The 16,677-nt window shown below is 38.0% G+C and overlaps 1 long non-coding RNA gene and 2 other non-coding genes across 3 annotated transcripts; 2 read left to right on the forward strand and 1 right to left on the reverse strand.

The window, feature by feature from the left end:
* Positions 1 to 7,957: 7,957 nt before the first annotated feature.
* Positions 7,958 to 8,122, forward strand: LOC139975472 (U1 spliceosomal RNA). Its single transcript, XR_011795742.1, has one exon. It is a non-coding gene; the product is annotated as a U1 spliceosomal RNA (small nuclear RNA).
* Positions 8,123 to 8,806: 684 nt separating this feature from the next.
* On the forward strand, positions 8,807 to 8,971 carry LOC139975492 (U1 spliceosomal RNA). The gene has a single exon (XR_011795748.1). It is a non-coding gene; the product is annotated as a U1 spliceosomal RNA (small nuclear RNA).
* Positions 8,972 to 10,532: 1,561 nt separating this feature from the next.
* On the reverse strand, positions 10,533 to 15,171 carry LOC139975080 (uncharacterized). Its single transcript, XR_011795648.1, has 2 exons — positions 13,162 to 15,171; positions 10,533 to 11,779 (listed from the first exon to the last, which is right to left on the reverse strand). It is a non-coding gene; the product is annotated as an uncharacterized lncRNA (long non-coding RNA).
* Between the last annotated feature and the right edge of the window lie 1,506 nt (positions 15,172 to 16,677).

The raw sequence follows: 16,677 nt of genomic DNA on the forward strand, positions 1-16,677 counted from the left end.
TCAAACGATAAAGTTTCAATTTAATCAATCGTGTTGACTGTTTAGTTCTATGAAACTAAGATTTCCTGAGGTAGAAAGAAATCGTGGCATGAAATTGTCGCGGTGGAATGTAAACCGTATTAGTCAACCCCATTTAACCAACTTACTCGAAATGGGATAAACTAAAACGAATGACAGTGAATGACCGAATGACAATTGACTTTGTACAGGGTTAATTATCATTCGCGAATGACAGCGAATGACAGCGAATGACAACGAATGACAACGAAGGACGGTGGTGAGTGGAGATAGAATGATTAATTGAGTGGAGTAAATGCGGTTATTGGTTTTCTGCGCAAAAATGATTTGAGGAAAATCGCATGTTACGTGGTTGCAGGGTTTTGGTGTAATTTACGGATAGCCTAAACCACAGGGAAAGTTTTTGAGTGAGAATGCGCTTGAGTGCTGTGCTTTTGACATTTACCTCTGTAGATTTACATAGAAAGACAACTGAAGTAATGGTTAGGTGCTGGCTAATTGGTATGTTTGAAACTGATATATATTTTTGGGGAAAATTTCCGCCAGGGGGCGCCCTGTGCTGTCATTCACTGTCATTCGTTTTAGTCAACGCAATTTTTTAGTGTGTACAATATATTGTCATTCGTTATGTGTAACGCAATTGTCATTCGTTTTAGTAACACCCCTCGAATCGCGTCATTCCGCCCCATACCTACCGGCGAGGGGAACATTTTCTTATGACTTGTTATACATTCGTGAAACCATTTTGAAATCCGACATCAGCAACCTGATATGAAAGTCCAGAAAACTTCTAGCAATAATAACGTGCTATAATTTGGGGCCTATACAGACTACCTTTAAATATTGAACGGAGCGATATGAATATGTTTTAGGCAGTGGCGTAGGATAGTACTTTTGAGTGGGGGGCTGAAGACTAATGGCCGGCCTGGGGGAGGGGTCTAAGGGGAGGGGGTGTCCCCCTCCCCTTTGGAATTTTTTGCATTTCCAGGTGGCCTCAGATGCAATTTGGTGCAATATAGCACACTTCAACACCCACTCCATTTTGTAAACTTAATTTTGTATTTTCACCTGGCCTTAGATGCAATTTGGTGCTCCAAATGAGATTTTTTTCCTCATTTGGAAATGAAAAAGGGGTTTTCTGACTTGCGAACCGGGGGGGGCGGAATGATACTTCCGCCCCTCCACATTTTTCACTGGGGGGGCTGGCGCCCCCCCCCAGCCCCCCGGTTCCTACGCCCTTGGTTTTAGGTGAAAATTTAATAAATTGTAATTTAACTTTTAGAAGTATACCGCGTGATGGTCGTAAAGTTGACAAAACAACCACATAAGCTGCTTTAACATATGCATCCGGTCACCCTGACCTAAACCCACCCAGGCCTTTGCCATAAGAAATGTGATAAGGGAACCTTTTATATTTAACGAGGTACATATAGACACGTGGGAGAATGAACGTGGTCGGACTGATGGAATCAGTCTTTTACACAACGCAAACTTTTCAGGCCCCCAAGGGAGAAAACTGTTACGAAAGTTACGCCTAGTTTGAACAGGGAGTTGTTATGGAAAAAACTCCCGTTTGTGGATGAAGAAGTAACGTTACGATCGAAGGTTACCCACATCGTTCAGAACCAAGAGACGAATTGAATGCAGAACACGCACAGAGGCTATACAAAGACGAATATTTATGGTATTTATTTCATCTATTTTAACATCAATTTTGTTGGCCATACGTAGATATAGAAGGGCACATTTGGAAAGTATGTGATTTAGCGAGCGATGTAATGTACCTTGATCACAGTTAACGTGTGTGGTCCGCAGGTCAACGTCCTATATCATGCATGGTGATCTGTTCGTCAAGGCATCTATACTGTACATTGTGCGTCAACTGACTAAATATAGTCTCTGATATGCCTAACATGGGGGTACGAGTTGGAAAAGAACAAGGTACACAGACTCAAACGGGTTTCCAGCCTTAATATCATACCTCTTAGTTTCCATTGTTTGTGTGTTCTGTTGTTCAGTTTCTTATAGAAGAAAATAGGGAGTTAATTACGAGCAGCACATGTATGTTACAGCATCAATTACTGTAAGGAGGAAAGAGAGGAGGGGAACCTGGGGTGGGGGAGGGTCCATTCACATTAGATTGATGAAAATTAAACTATGCATTGTATTACAAGCAAATTATTTGGGAAGATTGTAGGGATCATCATTGAATTTGCCAGATTCAATTAGCTTCTGAAATAGTTACTGTAGCTATAAGTGTCAAACCTGAGGTAGTGAGAATTCTCAAGATTCTGACGCTGATTGCTGTGTTGACAAAGTGAAACTGTGGACATAATTGATTTACAGAAGATATAGTCATAAAATTACACAGTGCATGGTGTGCCCATGGATGAAAATTTATTCCTATTTTAATGATGGCTGCAAAGTGTCCAGTCAAATGTTGAGCTACATAGACACTCTCTTCCCACCCCACCCCCTCCCACCCCTGGAAGGAAAAAGGAAGAAAACCAGGTAAAGACACAAAATGTGACATATCTCACTACCAGTTCTGGGATGTCTTCCAGATAAACAAACATCACTATATATGATCACTGTGGCACAATTAATCAGGCGGTATACAGTAGTCATCATATGTTGCAAAGAATAAGTAGTGAAAATATACAAAAAACATGAAAAAATGCTTTGTATTGAGTCTGAGATATAATAGAAAAACATCGCCTTAATGACATTGCAAGACATATGTGAGAAAATTCAAATACAACAGGTACCTTTGCTGCCCAAACATAGGGCAACAGCTACTGTACAGAGAATCTTCAGTTATGGTCTTGACTCATAAATAGAACTTACATCTAAGCATCTATAAGCAATTACGCCTGTCTTGTGAAAAAAGGGGCATATCTGAAGCCTTAACAGCTGAGGACATGTGGTAAACAGGATATGGTAGCAAGAGGTAAACAATAGCTAGTTCATGGTTTATATGAAACAGTGTTTGCAATAATAGGATTAGGGAAGCTGTGGACAAAGTGTTGGTAATAGACATTCTGGGTATATAGCGATTGTCATATATACAACAAAATAAGAATACAATCAGACACAGTAACCCTTCTTTCATTCATATTTGTTATCTGATGCTCCTCTAGCTGCTAGCATAATCTCCTTGAGAGTTTGGCTGTTGCCAGTGTTTGGCAGTTGTTTTGATTTTGAAGAATCAACACTATTCTTTTGAAAAGTTTTGTTGCTTGGTTAACTTCTTTGGAAACAGCCAAGTTAAAGTCACAATGAATTTCAGAAAACAACTTTCCAAAGTAGATGCAGTGTTTTTTATTCTAAATGCACTCTGAGCAGGTGGGTTTAATGGAGAAAAGCTTTCACGATCGAAAGAAAGAAATTTATTTTCTGTTGCCCTTATGGTGCGAACGATTTACGGTAATATCACTGCGACCGCCCATATCAGCCTGTTTATTACTCAAAATATAACCTATATATACTTGTATCCTCCACTTGATTGGTGCATGATCTGTTGGGCGGGGCTTGCAAATTTTGAGTGAAGTTTGTAGAATCTACAGACTCGTTAAAAAATCTGGCGAACTTTATTCAGCTCAAAATGTTTAATGACATATAACTCAATAAAAATAATGATTATTAATATGAAAATTGCATAGAATGGTGTTATTTTCACTGAGCTTTAGGGCAGTAAGCTGGAAAAGTCAAAGTTAAAATTTGGCAAACACACATTGAGACTTTAATGGGGATTATTATTATTATTATATGTATGGATGAGGAGGAAACTGTTTTTGGAAACAAATTGAGAACAAGATTGTAACTTTGTATGCTTTCCTATTTCCATGATTGTTGATAATCAATATACATATTCATGAATTAAGATGGAATGCAGCTCTTAATTTGGGCAGCATTAACATTTCTTGACATTAGCAGAGAAATTTTGGATGCTGAAAATGCCGATAAGTTTCTAGAGCAGGGGTGGGCAAACTTTTGGAATGAATGGGCCAGATATAAGGAGTGAAAACCTAACCAACGACCTGCTGTTTAATTCAAACCTTTGATTCCGAGGACTTTCAAGCAATACTGTAGATGTGTGTACTTAATCTGTATTCACAAAAACATAATGTCAATACAGTACAGTTGATAATTAATGGTGATAATAGGCCTACCTGACATCATCATTAGTGCCGATATATTTTAAGCAGCTAGATAATTTTTGTGAGGATGTAAAATAGATTGATATTTTTTTCTTTTTCTTGAGGCATCTCATGTGCCGCAAAAATTCACTGGCGGGCCGCATGTGGCCTACCGGCCATAGGTTGCCCACCCTAGTTCTAGAGGTACCCTGATTTTAAATTTGATTTTTGATTTGATGATTCTTTATAAATGCATCATCAAGTTGGTGAAGTAACACTTAAGCAGAAGATATATCTAGCCTAAAAGTTACTTTCTTCCTTCGTTGTCATATCTTTGAAAGTACTTTTGCTTAATAAGAAACTCTATCCTGTATTGTATATTTGACACAGCATATATCCATGCCAATTTTGAATGCCAAATGCAAGACACAATTATCTGGTATATAATTTTGACCCGTTGTCAAATGAAGTCACACAGTTTTCCAACAATAAAAGGACAGAAAATATGTTTAGCTTTTGATCATAATACAAGGATTTTAGTCTTTTTCTTGATTATAGTTTCAGGAAAAGAGGTAATGGCTCCATATTGTAATTTACAGACACTGTTACAAATATGAATTTTGCTGTTTATCCAATGTTTCCTCATGGAGAATGTTACTACTGTCTAGTGTTTTTTACACTCTCTTTTTCAAGAAGAAACGTCTCATGCCGGTAATCTGACCTAGTTTTGAATGAGGTGTAACAGAAGTGTTAGACACCACCATCGATTCCAGAAAATACACACAGCTTGCTACCGTCAGTAATTAGACACTAGTGTACAGTCAATACATACAGCTACGGTCAATACCCACAACACATTGCACTTAGCAGCGATGGACATCTCAGGTCTAGATGAAAGATAACAAGGTAGCACGTTTCATTACTGTCTGCATTTCGTAGCGACAAGCAGAAAACTTCACTTACAAGCAACGGAAAGTTAACTTTTTCAGAGCGCGGCACGCGGTTTGGGGCAAGTCTTCAAAGCCTTTAATAAGTTAACCTATAATTACAAGCCCACTTATATCATTTGAATAATGTGATCTTCCTTCAAACAGTAAATTTAAAGATCTGCTGTATAGATCCCAACTATAGCACACTATCATGGAAAATTTTCTGGAGATTACATAATCTGACCTCTTTTTACCAATTAGTCTGCAATGCTGCAACATAATTTTTCTTGTATGAGGGTCTTTGTGTGAACGCTGTATGATTAACTACACTGTAGACATGAACATATTTCCACACAGTGTTTACACAAATAGCCTAATGGGTTTTAAGAAGCTATGCAGGCTAATTGTTGAGCCTGAGGTCGATTTTCAACAGTGGCAGGTAGATAAGGTAATCACCAAACTTTCCTAGCTCTAAAGTGCAGAGCCAATAAAGCAGATCTTAAAAAAAAATAAACCGTCTTAAGCCACAACTTCATATTCAGCGTCCTTGAAACGAAGGTTTTAAAAACAAAGTTATAACATAATGTTCAGAAAATTAGGCACACACTCTGGCCCTTTATATCATCAGTGTACATAGCTAGCTACAGTAATGACTAATATGCAAAAATAAAACAAGAATTAAAACAAGACTTAAAAATGGTCAATCTTTGATGGATTTTGATGGGAGTTGCAGATATTTTCATGATTTCTGTGTCTGTAGACCTTTAATACTTAATTTCATGATACATGCACCTCCCTTTTTACTTGTAGTGCGGTATGGCTGTTGGTCCTTACGAAGCATACATGTTTAATTGTGCCGTAGCACCAAAGATAGTATAATTGCTCATGTTTAAACTTGGTATAGGCCTCATAACAATCTTGAAATTTATTAAGTTTGTTTATGAAACAGAAAGTACTAAGTTTTTAGTAGCATTATTATGAAGTGTTTAATCTATAATTTATAATACACCAAACAAATTGTTCACGGCTCTTTGGTATACTATCAGTATAGATAAGTCTCCATTTTCGTTGGGAGTTGGCTACACCTGTGTTTCAAAACCAGGTCACAGCTAGCGCACAGCCTTCAGTAGCCATGCATACTTTAATCCACAAATCAAAAAGAAATTATGCACATAAAAAACTCCAAACCATTCAGAGATATTTCTGTTTGGATATATAGAAACAAACTTTCAGATTTCATCTTGAATTTGTTAACTTGCCACTGGAGAAAGATTTATTTCAATTGGACATCTGATGTTAGATATAGTTATCGTTCATGAATGGCTCAGGTTTTTAGAAAATATTTAACCATGATTAGCTTGAAATATTTGTTTTGAAACATTTTATTAGCAAATTTCTAGTCAAATTGAAGTATAAAGTTCCAGGTTACTGAGGATTTTGCCTACAATATCTATTGAGAAATATAAATAATAACTGTGTAATTCCTTTGGATGTTCTATCTAGCATATTTTTTTATTTTTTGTTGTTGGTGAAAATCTATTGCTGGACATTGAAGTTGAAGTGTTATATAATATATCATCGACAGGATGATCACAATATGAAACCAGATAGTTTCTTGAAGTGATAGTACATTTTAAGAAAGTCACCCAGGAAAGAACCTGGGCACGAAAAGCGAACAACTAAACGACTGATCCGCTCTTAAACCGTCCTGTTGCATCGAGACTGTGACTGTGCGATCATCGTCAGGTGTATATCACGATTCCCCTCGAAAGGGAACAGATATTACACATGATCTTAGCCAAAAGGCCGATTAGTGGTGACATTGGAAATTTTTCGAAATGTTTGACTACAAAAGACTACAACTGACACAATTACACTCACTGGTGATTAACATAAACATTAAAATAACAACATTGATAGTTTATATCCTCGAAAAATCTAACTTAACTTAAAGTGAACTGTAATTTTTATCCCTCTACAAAATTTCGAACCAAATTTTAGGCAATGTTACTACCATGACCTTCAATGTATCATCCAAAAGGAAATGTATGTATTCCCACTTCACCGAGCTTTTCTACCGAAAAGGCAATCGAAATTTCGCATAACTAGCTTCTTCCCTAGGTTCGTGTGATCCGAACTGACTCGACAACATAGGCTTTCTATACCGACAACAAAACTAGCTAAGTCCTGTATTGCTCATGATGCCAGCAGAACATCGATGTCCAAAAACGATGCATGAGTCTCCTGGGTAAATCATCAATGTTTTAATTTGATTGTGTTGTCTGTAATTATCTAGTAATCAAAAGTTTATATGATAACTTACTGTTCATGTACATTTCGCAACATGTTTCAGAAGTCTATAATATATGCGAATATCGGACGCTCCACCCACAAGCGTCCCATCCACAGGCGTGTGTATTCTCCATTCATATTATGGAATGTATAATTGATGAGTTGGATAATGTACGATTCAATTTGACGTTTCTTTAATCTTTTATATTATTGTTCAATAAATTGGGATGGAAAATTCCGACTAAGACTCGAAAACAGAATAGTAATGACTGATGTAGGCCGAAGAAATAATTACTCAATTTCACCCCCACATAGAAATGAGTTTGCCCTTCTTGAGGCGTTTTGAAAGACCTACAACAAAATAATAATCTACGTATCAATTTATATCGGTAGGGTCCACATCAACCAATGTTTGTAAAGTCAGATTGTATATATAAGTTTAAGTACTGTTTTGAGTATGGTAATTTTATAAAATTTTCATATTGACGCTTTTTTTAACCGATGAGAGAACATTTTCCGTTCAATATCTTCTGTGTGAATTCGCAGAAGTACATGAACCAAATCGCACCATGACAAAGCATACTTACCTGGCGCAGGGATTTCCGTGATCATGACGGCGGAGTCCCTAGGGTGAGGCCTGTCCATTGCACTTTCGGATGGGTTGACCCTTACGATTCTCTCAAACGTAGAGAACTCGGGCGTATAATTTCTGGTAGTGGAGGACTGCGTTCGCGCTATCCTCCTTATAAACTAAATGCAACGAAAAGACAATTAAGTGTAGTAAAGTACTCTTTGCCTGGCCCAGTCACCACACAATGTCGCAGGGAGGTTTTCAGATCTCGTCATGCAACCGATCACATGTATAATCATCCTTCCCTTCCCCCCGCCTCCGCCCCCTCCAAATATGTCCAATATTGAAACACTCAGTGCGCATGCGTGCGAGTCGTGCACTACGTAAGCTGCCGATGCTTTGTAGGACACGGAATACAAGTACACTGATGTTTGTTAATCAAAATCTAGTATCATGTATATCTTATACCTTTCTGCCCCTCCATCAATTCCCTGACTCTTAGAAGGACTACAAAGTTATCAGCAAGCTTCTCCCTGTTTTGAGACATGCTCTGTACAGTATAATAATATTAGTCACGTGACCCACTTGAACGAAATTCCGGTGTGCTGTTGTTAAAGTCTAGCCGTATAGCACTGTTAAATACCTGATCGAAACGGCTATTTACATAACTGTCAGCCTTAGCAGTGTAGCCAGTGACATGACAGCTGATAAATATTGCTTAAAATATTGTGTTATTGTTCGGCAAGAAATATTTGAGCTATTGACGCTTTTTTTAACCAATGAGAGAACATTTTCCGTTCAATATCTTCTGTGTGAATTCGCAGCAGTACATGAACCAAATCGCACAATGTCAAAGCATACTTACCTGGCGCAGGGATTTCCGTGATCATGACGGTGGAGTCCCTAGGGTGAGGCCTGTCCATTGCACTTTCGGATGGGTTGACCCTTACGATTCTCTCAAACGTAGAGAACTCGGGCGTATAATTTCTGGTAGTGGAGGACTGCGTTCGCGCTATCCTCCTTATAAACTAAATGCAACGAAAAGACAATTAAGTGTAGTAAAGTACTCTTTGCCTGGCCCAGTCACCACACAATGTCGCAGGGAGGTTTTCAGATCTCGTCATGCAACCGAGATGAAAAGACCAGTAATTCAGATACAATCATCGTTCGATTAGCTGCCTCGAATACAAATTTTCGACAATTGAGTAACGTTCATGAGAACTGCAGCAAAAGCTTTCAGACAAACGGCGTGCAATGTTTTCGAATGAAACGAATTTGAATTTGAGTTATAGGTCACGACCAACTAAAGTGAAAAAAAAAAACTTGTGCGTGACTAATCTTTTATAGATACTATAGACATTTCTGTGAATTGCTGAGTATCTTTTGGAATCGTGTGGCTTTCATGTTACCAGTGTAATACTAATGTACCCCTCTTAGGGGAATCGTGATACACAGCCGAAGATGCTCACACGGTCACAGTCTCGGTGCAAGAGGACGGGGGTTGAGAGCGGATCAGTCATTCGGTTGTTTGGTGTGTCGTGCCCAGGTTCTTCATCTGTGACTTCTTCAAGTTAAAAAATACCATGGTAGTAATTCTTTTGGTATATCGTAATGTACAAGAAGAAAATACCGATGAAAAAGAGGACAACATTGGCGGTGATACAACCACAATTAGGTGTCAGCATTTAAAATCTTGTGAAAGGGAAAACGATTGTTTTGTATGATATGTGTTCTCCCTTTTGTATTCTGTTTTGGAATGTGTCACAAGTTGTAAACGTCAAAGAATAATGTTATAATGACGTAAGCATTTGATAATACAATTTACTGAGTCGATTGTCAAATTGTTCTCCCATCAGGATTAGTACAAAAGCAAATCAAAAAACAACCGTGCAACTCTCGGATAAGTGTATAGTCCAAAGTCCTTTCGGAGAAGAGCGTGCATTTTTTTTATAAAGTGAGAAGAACATTCTGGACTTCCAAGGTTTAGTGCGCTTCATCATCTCACAGGAATCAGCCGATGAAAGTGACGCTTTTGTGATCTCGGATGGTCGGTACTTAATAATAAATAGCGCCCACTATTATGTTGGTCTCATTCGGAGTCATATATATATGTATATTATGGCTCTGGTTTCATTTTGTGCAGTATAGTGCACGCGACATTGGCGTGGTTGTTTTCTCGGCTGCCCATAGATGCATGGTGAGAGGTAAGCAAGTATGCCATTGTGAAGAAAACAAGTGTAAACCTTCAAACACTGAGGGATCGCTAATATATTGTCAAGCTTTCGTAAGTGTCCTAAAGAAAGGTTTAGGTTTGGGGTGGATCTTTCGCCCTGAAATGCAGAGAGGAGGCGTTCATATCTGATGTTTGGTCGCTCTAGACTATACCCGAGTTTTACTCTCAGTTTTCTTGTTAGGAATTACGGTATTTAGGTATAAAATTTCATTTTTTTCCTTCTTCGGGTTCCCACTGGAAAAATTCCCACAACCCAAAAGAAATGAGAAGATATTTGCCACTTCCAATATGATGGAATATTTGCATATATTTGACAAATAATGACAAATAATTGACAAATAATTGTCAAATAATGTGTTACAGCTTGTGTAATTTATATATATATAAGCTGGGCATGCAAAATTAATAAGAATATGACTAATATAACATAACTGAAAATACTTAAATAATCAACTCTTGAAGCACTTACACTTAAAAGAAGATTTATATTGAATTTAGTTGATAAATACTTACAAAAGAAAACAATAAGTCATTGAAAAGTTATCTGATGTACTTTGTACTAAAATACACATGAATACCGGTACATAATGATTTAATTGAAGCTGACGATACGCTGATTAGCTTTTCCGCGTGGCAGTCGTTTTGTGTAATAACACATTTTGCATGTTTCGTTAATAATCTACAGTCAGCGGATTGTGGAAATATAGTGTCCCAAAAATTCGAGAATTTTCAGTCAGCATATTTAGGCCTATATAGTGTGAACAATCTGTCCACACAATCTTTTCAAGCACACACTCGCTCTATACACTCCTATGCACACACACACAAACTTTAAATCATCGAGACACTATATTAGCCTTAAAAAAACACAACATTTATACCTTCTCATTGGTTACCGATCGTCAATCTGCGATGTGACGACTACGTATGTATGTATATATAAAGGTGTGCATTGTTCCTAAATATGATAAAACGAACAATTTGCCAGCTAAAATCAAACTTAAGCTCTTGTCTGGAAATAATATAGAGAGTAGCCCATCGAAAATGAACGTGGCAGCAATTTCAAGCAATTTCAAGCTACCACTATATGGGTGAACCACAATTGCATGGTGACGTTTCAATATGTGTAGCACTGCCCAGAAAACAGGCAAATTAAGATTTATTGTCTGTTTGGCTTGCTACTTTAGGGAGTTGTTATAACAACTACCTGGTTACTGTCAGATACTTCAAGCTAACACTAGTATGGGGGAACCACACTTGCTTGGTGACCTTTCAATATTTGTAGCACTGTCCAGAAAACAGGCAAATTAAGATGTATCGTCTGTTTGGCTTGTTTCTGTCACGTCTGGAAAATCCGTCTGTGTTCCAGCAGACGGTTGAAGACCATGATCATCTATATATGCGGGATTTACTGCAGACAGCTCAGCGTCGTCAGTTTTAGCGCCATTTTCTTCGTTCTTAGTTGAGGGCGCTTCTTTTTTAACAGGCATATGTACTTCGCCTATGTAAGATTTGTACAACCCGTAGAGAACGATGAGGGACACGAAAGCAATCATGACCCCGTTTGATATCCACATTCCAGTATAGTTAAAATCATCTGTGAAGAACATGAAAATAATAATAATAATCGTCATCATCACCATCATCATAAGTCCCATATAATAATAGTAATAATAATGGTAATAATCATAAATTTAAGTTGTAAGGTATTAGTTAAAAAGTTCACAAAACTCCTAAATGTAACACGGAAGATGTAGATTGCATAAAAAACAGTGAAGTTCATTATAACTTCTGGAGCCTGTATAGCAGGCGATATGGGTGGCGTTATCTACGTATATGAGACTGTACGAGTATGGCAAGCCATGTGGGACAAACACTGTATAATATATCCGCGTATTAATTGGAATTTATACGCGTATTAATTGGAATATATACGCGTATATATTATTAGCCAATCATATGGCTTAAATATATCCGCGTATTAATTCGAATATATACACGTATTAATTCGAATATATACACGTATTAAATAAAATACATATGGGGATTAAATCCAATAAATGCACGGATTAATTAGAATATACACGAAAAAACATTTCCGCTCTTGCTGTGTACATATACCAACGATAAATGTTTTGGCGGGATCGCGAGATTGCTTCAAAAAGCGAAACTTTATACATGTACAACACAAGTATATTTGAATTAATACGCGTATATATTCGAATTAATACGCGGATATATTATGCGGTGTTTGTCCCACATGGCTTGCCATATACGAGACACGATATTATACGTGATCAATGTATTCTAATGATGGTTAACAGACATGCCTAGTGCGTCCGGTATGGGTTCTCAATAGGCTGACCGCAAAATATTTTCGGTTCAGACCGCGAAAAATAATCGTCCCTTAAACCATGGAGTCCGTTTTTACCTCCATGCTTAAACGTTGCACCTATCGGGTATGCGGCCTTAACTTGTGAACTTTTCGTTCTCCCTGACCCTTTATTCCAACGTTTCTGACCCGCATATAGTATAATCGCTCCGTACACACGCAACCAAAGACGTTCACAGTGAAACGCACATTTTGGGTTTTTCGATAACCGGTTAACTGTCCAAAAACGTAACAGGTTTACAATAAAAAGAATTAACCGATAAACCTTCAAACTGGAACCTGTTAATCCCGTGTGTAACGAGAGAGCATGCACAGTAATTGGTACTTTTTTTCTCTCTCCCTCTCTGAAATTGTCGCCTCAGAAAAATAGTGAGAGAGTGTCGCCCCTCCCTCCCCCTTCCCCTCCCCAATGCTAATGTGTGTATACATAACAGTCGTACACTAATAGAACCGTTTTATCATAATCTTTCAGTCTTGGTTTACATGTTGAAAAGTCGACGATCTTGATCGTCAATTCAGAGGAGACAGTAAGAGCCCCTTCACCCACCCCCTACCACCAGCCCATCCAGACCCTCTCCCATACTTACACTCGGCTCTTTTGGACCGCTGGTGCTCGGCTGAGTTATCTCCGTGGCCACTTTGGAAATTATTCATGAAGCATGCCACAGCAACAAGAATTGTCGTAAGCTGATGTCCCCACTCCATTGTTTCATTTAAACAGTTCCTTGAATACAACACCCTTGGTGAACCAATTTTCAAACTGGTTACACTAAAATTCACTGACACAATCTGGTTTATAGGTTTCCAAAATAAAAGTATATGTCTATTTCGACTACGATATCTGCACCTGCCTTTAGTTGAAGAAAGTTTTTGTCACGAAAGTTGTCGATATGTTAGCTAAAGCTGGTATATTTTGTTTAAAAGATGAAAGTAAACATTGGTCCGTTGAGGAAATCCTGACCTATATTTGGGTCACACTCGACTGAACGATGGAAAATGGAAAAACTTCTGTATTGCTGAATGCCTATAAAAACTAACTGATTATCAACGACGTTGTGCACGAATTGCGATCCTGAATTCCTCCCTTGTAATATTATTGTAAAAACCAGGTCGATCTAATTGTTGTGATTCTCTGTAAAACAAAGAGAAACGGAAGCAGAAAAAAACAATACTTTTTAATGTCACAAAGCCGTATGTTGTCGGGGAGTACCTGAAGATCTGTTACTCCGATTTTCTGCAAATATCATCAACAATCCGACATGTAAACACACACATACGCACACACACAAATCAGTGGCTTGTCCAGTAGACATATACGAAGAGGTGAAATTTCAGTACTGAGTGCAAAGTCTTGCTTCTTTGCTATTGTTAAAGCTATTCTCCATGAAGCTGACAGGGTCAAAGATCCATTATGTTAAGCCTAGCGCTCGCCCCATCTAGAGAGCACGTCTGACTTGAATAGACTGACGATTGCGGTTTATTCAGTGATAGGTGTTTGCATAAGGGTTATATAGTACAATTTAAACTTCAAATAAAGGGGTACTCGAATAGAACGGAGAAGTATTTTGAGACACTTCTGCAACTTACAGTTATAGGGGGCCCCTAACGGTGGACTATACGCATTCTATAACAAGCTGAGTAAGTAGAAAATGTATCATAAATGCAGGCCATTAGTGCGGAAACCAGGGTGGAAACTACAAACCTTGGCCTTTTAGCTAAGATCATGCGCAGTATTTGTTCCCATTCGATGGGAATGGTGATAAACATGCACCCGACGATGATCACACAGTCACAGTCTCGATGCAAAGGGACTAAGGTTGAGAGCGGATCAGTCGTTCGGTAGTTTGGTTTTCGTGCCCAGGTTCTTTCCTGCAGGGTGACTTTTCTTAAAAAGTACCAACCTTGGCGCAAAAAAAGTGTGTATATATATATATATACTTATATATCGAAACAGTTATAGTGTTACAACCGAAATATGAAAACGCAAGAAAGCCTTAAGTACAAATTGCGAATACACACTTACTTTTTATGCTCTACAGAACTATTCGGTGTTCTCCTTGCGTCCATACTTGTGTTATCTAACATGACATACTGTCGTTTGTCTCTCAACACACACAGTGACTATATAATAGCATACCAGTGCAAACCGCGTATCAATCCGTGTCAACTTGGAATCAATAATTCTTTATTTTATACAATCTTACACCTTTCAATGATACCGCGTAGATAACCGCGTCACAAATAAATATAAAATTTCCCACCTCTATTTGTAATTGACAATAAAAAATACTAATTTTTTAAAAGTACAATTAGCAGGTTTCCATCTCATTATGTAGTGCAGAATTTCAAGCTTCCCTTAAATTTTCTCAAATCGTTCAGTTTCGTAGCCCATGAAGACTCCAAAAGACCTTCAGTATTGGCTCTAAGTATGCTAGAATGTCTAATAGTGGTCACCCATGCTCTAACCTCAACAAGCATTTAATTACAAGCTATAAAGTATGTTTACCCACTGAGATTTGTATTTGCTAACTCACCACTCCTCAACATTGGAAATAATTTGGAGAGACAGTACCACGAGAATGAACTTTTCTAAACTTTAGACATTTTAGCTTGATAACATCTGGGGGTGGGAAGGGGGGGGGGTTGGTAATAGTAATGACCTATAACTTGAATCATCCCTTACTTTCATTTGAACGAAGTTTATTTTAAAGAGTCCGGCTAACATAGCTTCAAAATTCTACATGTCATAATTCTGAAAAAGGAAGGTGCCATGCATGAACATTTCAGCTATCGAATAAAGGACTATAAATGAAACGCCTGATTAGGTGGCGCTATACAACAACTGGACACAAGGTTCTAAAAATGAAAACCCCGAATTACCTGTATTGCAGGAACAACGATACATAGTGTGCTCTCCGTTTGATTTACTTTAGTTTATTTATGATATAAGGATTAACATTTTTCCATACGTAAGTTAGAATTGATTGATTAAAGGTGAAATCCCTGGATGAATTCGCGTATGGTTTTTACATTGATACAAATAATTCTTGCAACCTAAGTCATTGGACAGGATGAATGTCGTTCAATTCAAATGGTATATGGAGGTATATAGACTCAACTTACAGTTATATTGATATGCGAATATTGACGCATCCATTTATTAATTTTAAATATTATTTAATATCATAGGTTAAAGATTTCTTCCAGTACCAAAAAATGTGACACTTGTATGGAAGAGAAAAACATTCTACACTGTCAGATGAGAACTCTATTTCAGTATATCTTGTTCTTGACTCATAGATATGGTCATTTGAATACTTATCGTTTGTGTAAGTTTACCCATCCTTACTCCAGGAAATGGATCAGATCAGATGGGCCGTGGATGTCACCATATCAGTGGTTTTTCAAAATCTTTTCTTTTCTGTAATAAATTTCTTGCAGATTTATCATTGAAATGCAATAAAATTTGGAATGATTGCTTAGCTGTCATTGGTCTAGAGCGGTATATTGAAATTCATCACTAAACGCAACGTTTTCGTACGTGGTTTTCCATGATTGGTGAAAAGGGATATAAAGAGGGGGGGGGGGGGTCAGTTCAACTGTCACTGCTGTGGCCAGAAGTCATCACACAATATCACCAAGTTTTAAATTTCTACATATCTTCTCCATACAAAATGTTGTGAGAATGTGGTTTGGACCTGAAGATGCAGAAAATATTCCAGCAAAATTATTTAGCACTCAACTATGGCCACCGTAGTATCCCTGTTATTCTATCTGACCTTCCCCATATCGTATGAATTCCAGTTCCCTTTCGTCCTCAATTTCCTTGTTTCTAAACCTACCCTCCTCTTTCAAGTTGCAGAGAGGTGATTTATCCTTCTGGCAGGCTGTATTTGGCTTGCCCCACATACCATTCCAAATATTGTTTTTACCACAGACAGCTTAAATATGGTATCCGGTACACGCTGAAGGTCTTCTCCCGTCTCGGTTTCGCCTATCCAGTGTCTCCGTCCCCTCCCCTCTCATCTCCCTTCTCCCTCTACGCCCCTTTCCAATCTGCTATTCAGTGCTCACCTTTCAGTTGTTCAACATTACAAAGACAC

The sequence above is a fragment of the Apostichopus japonicus genome, chromosome 10, assembly GCF_037975245.1.
Source record: "Apostichopus japonicus isolate 1M-3 chromosome 10, ASM3797524v1, whole genome shotgun sequence".
Lineage (NCBI taxonomy): Eukaryota > Metazoa > Echinodermata > Holothuroidea > Aspidochirotida > Stichopodidae > Apostichopus > Apostichopus japonicus.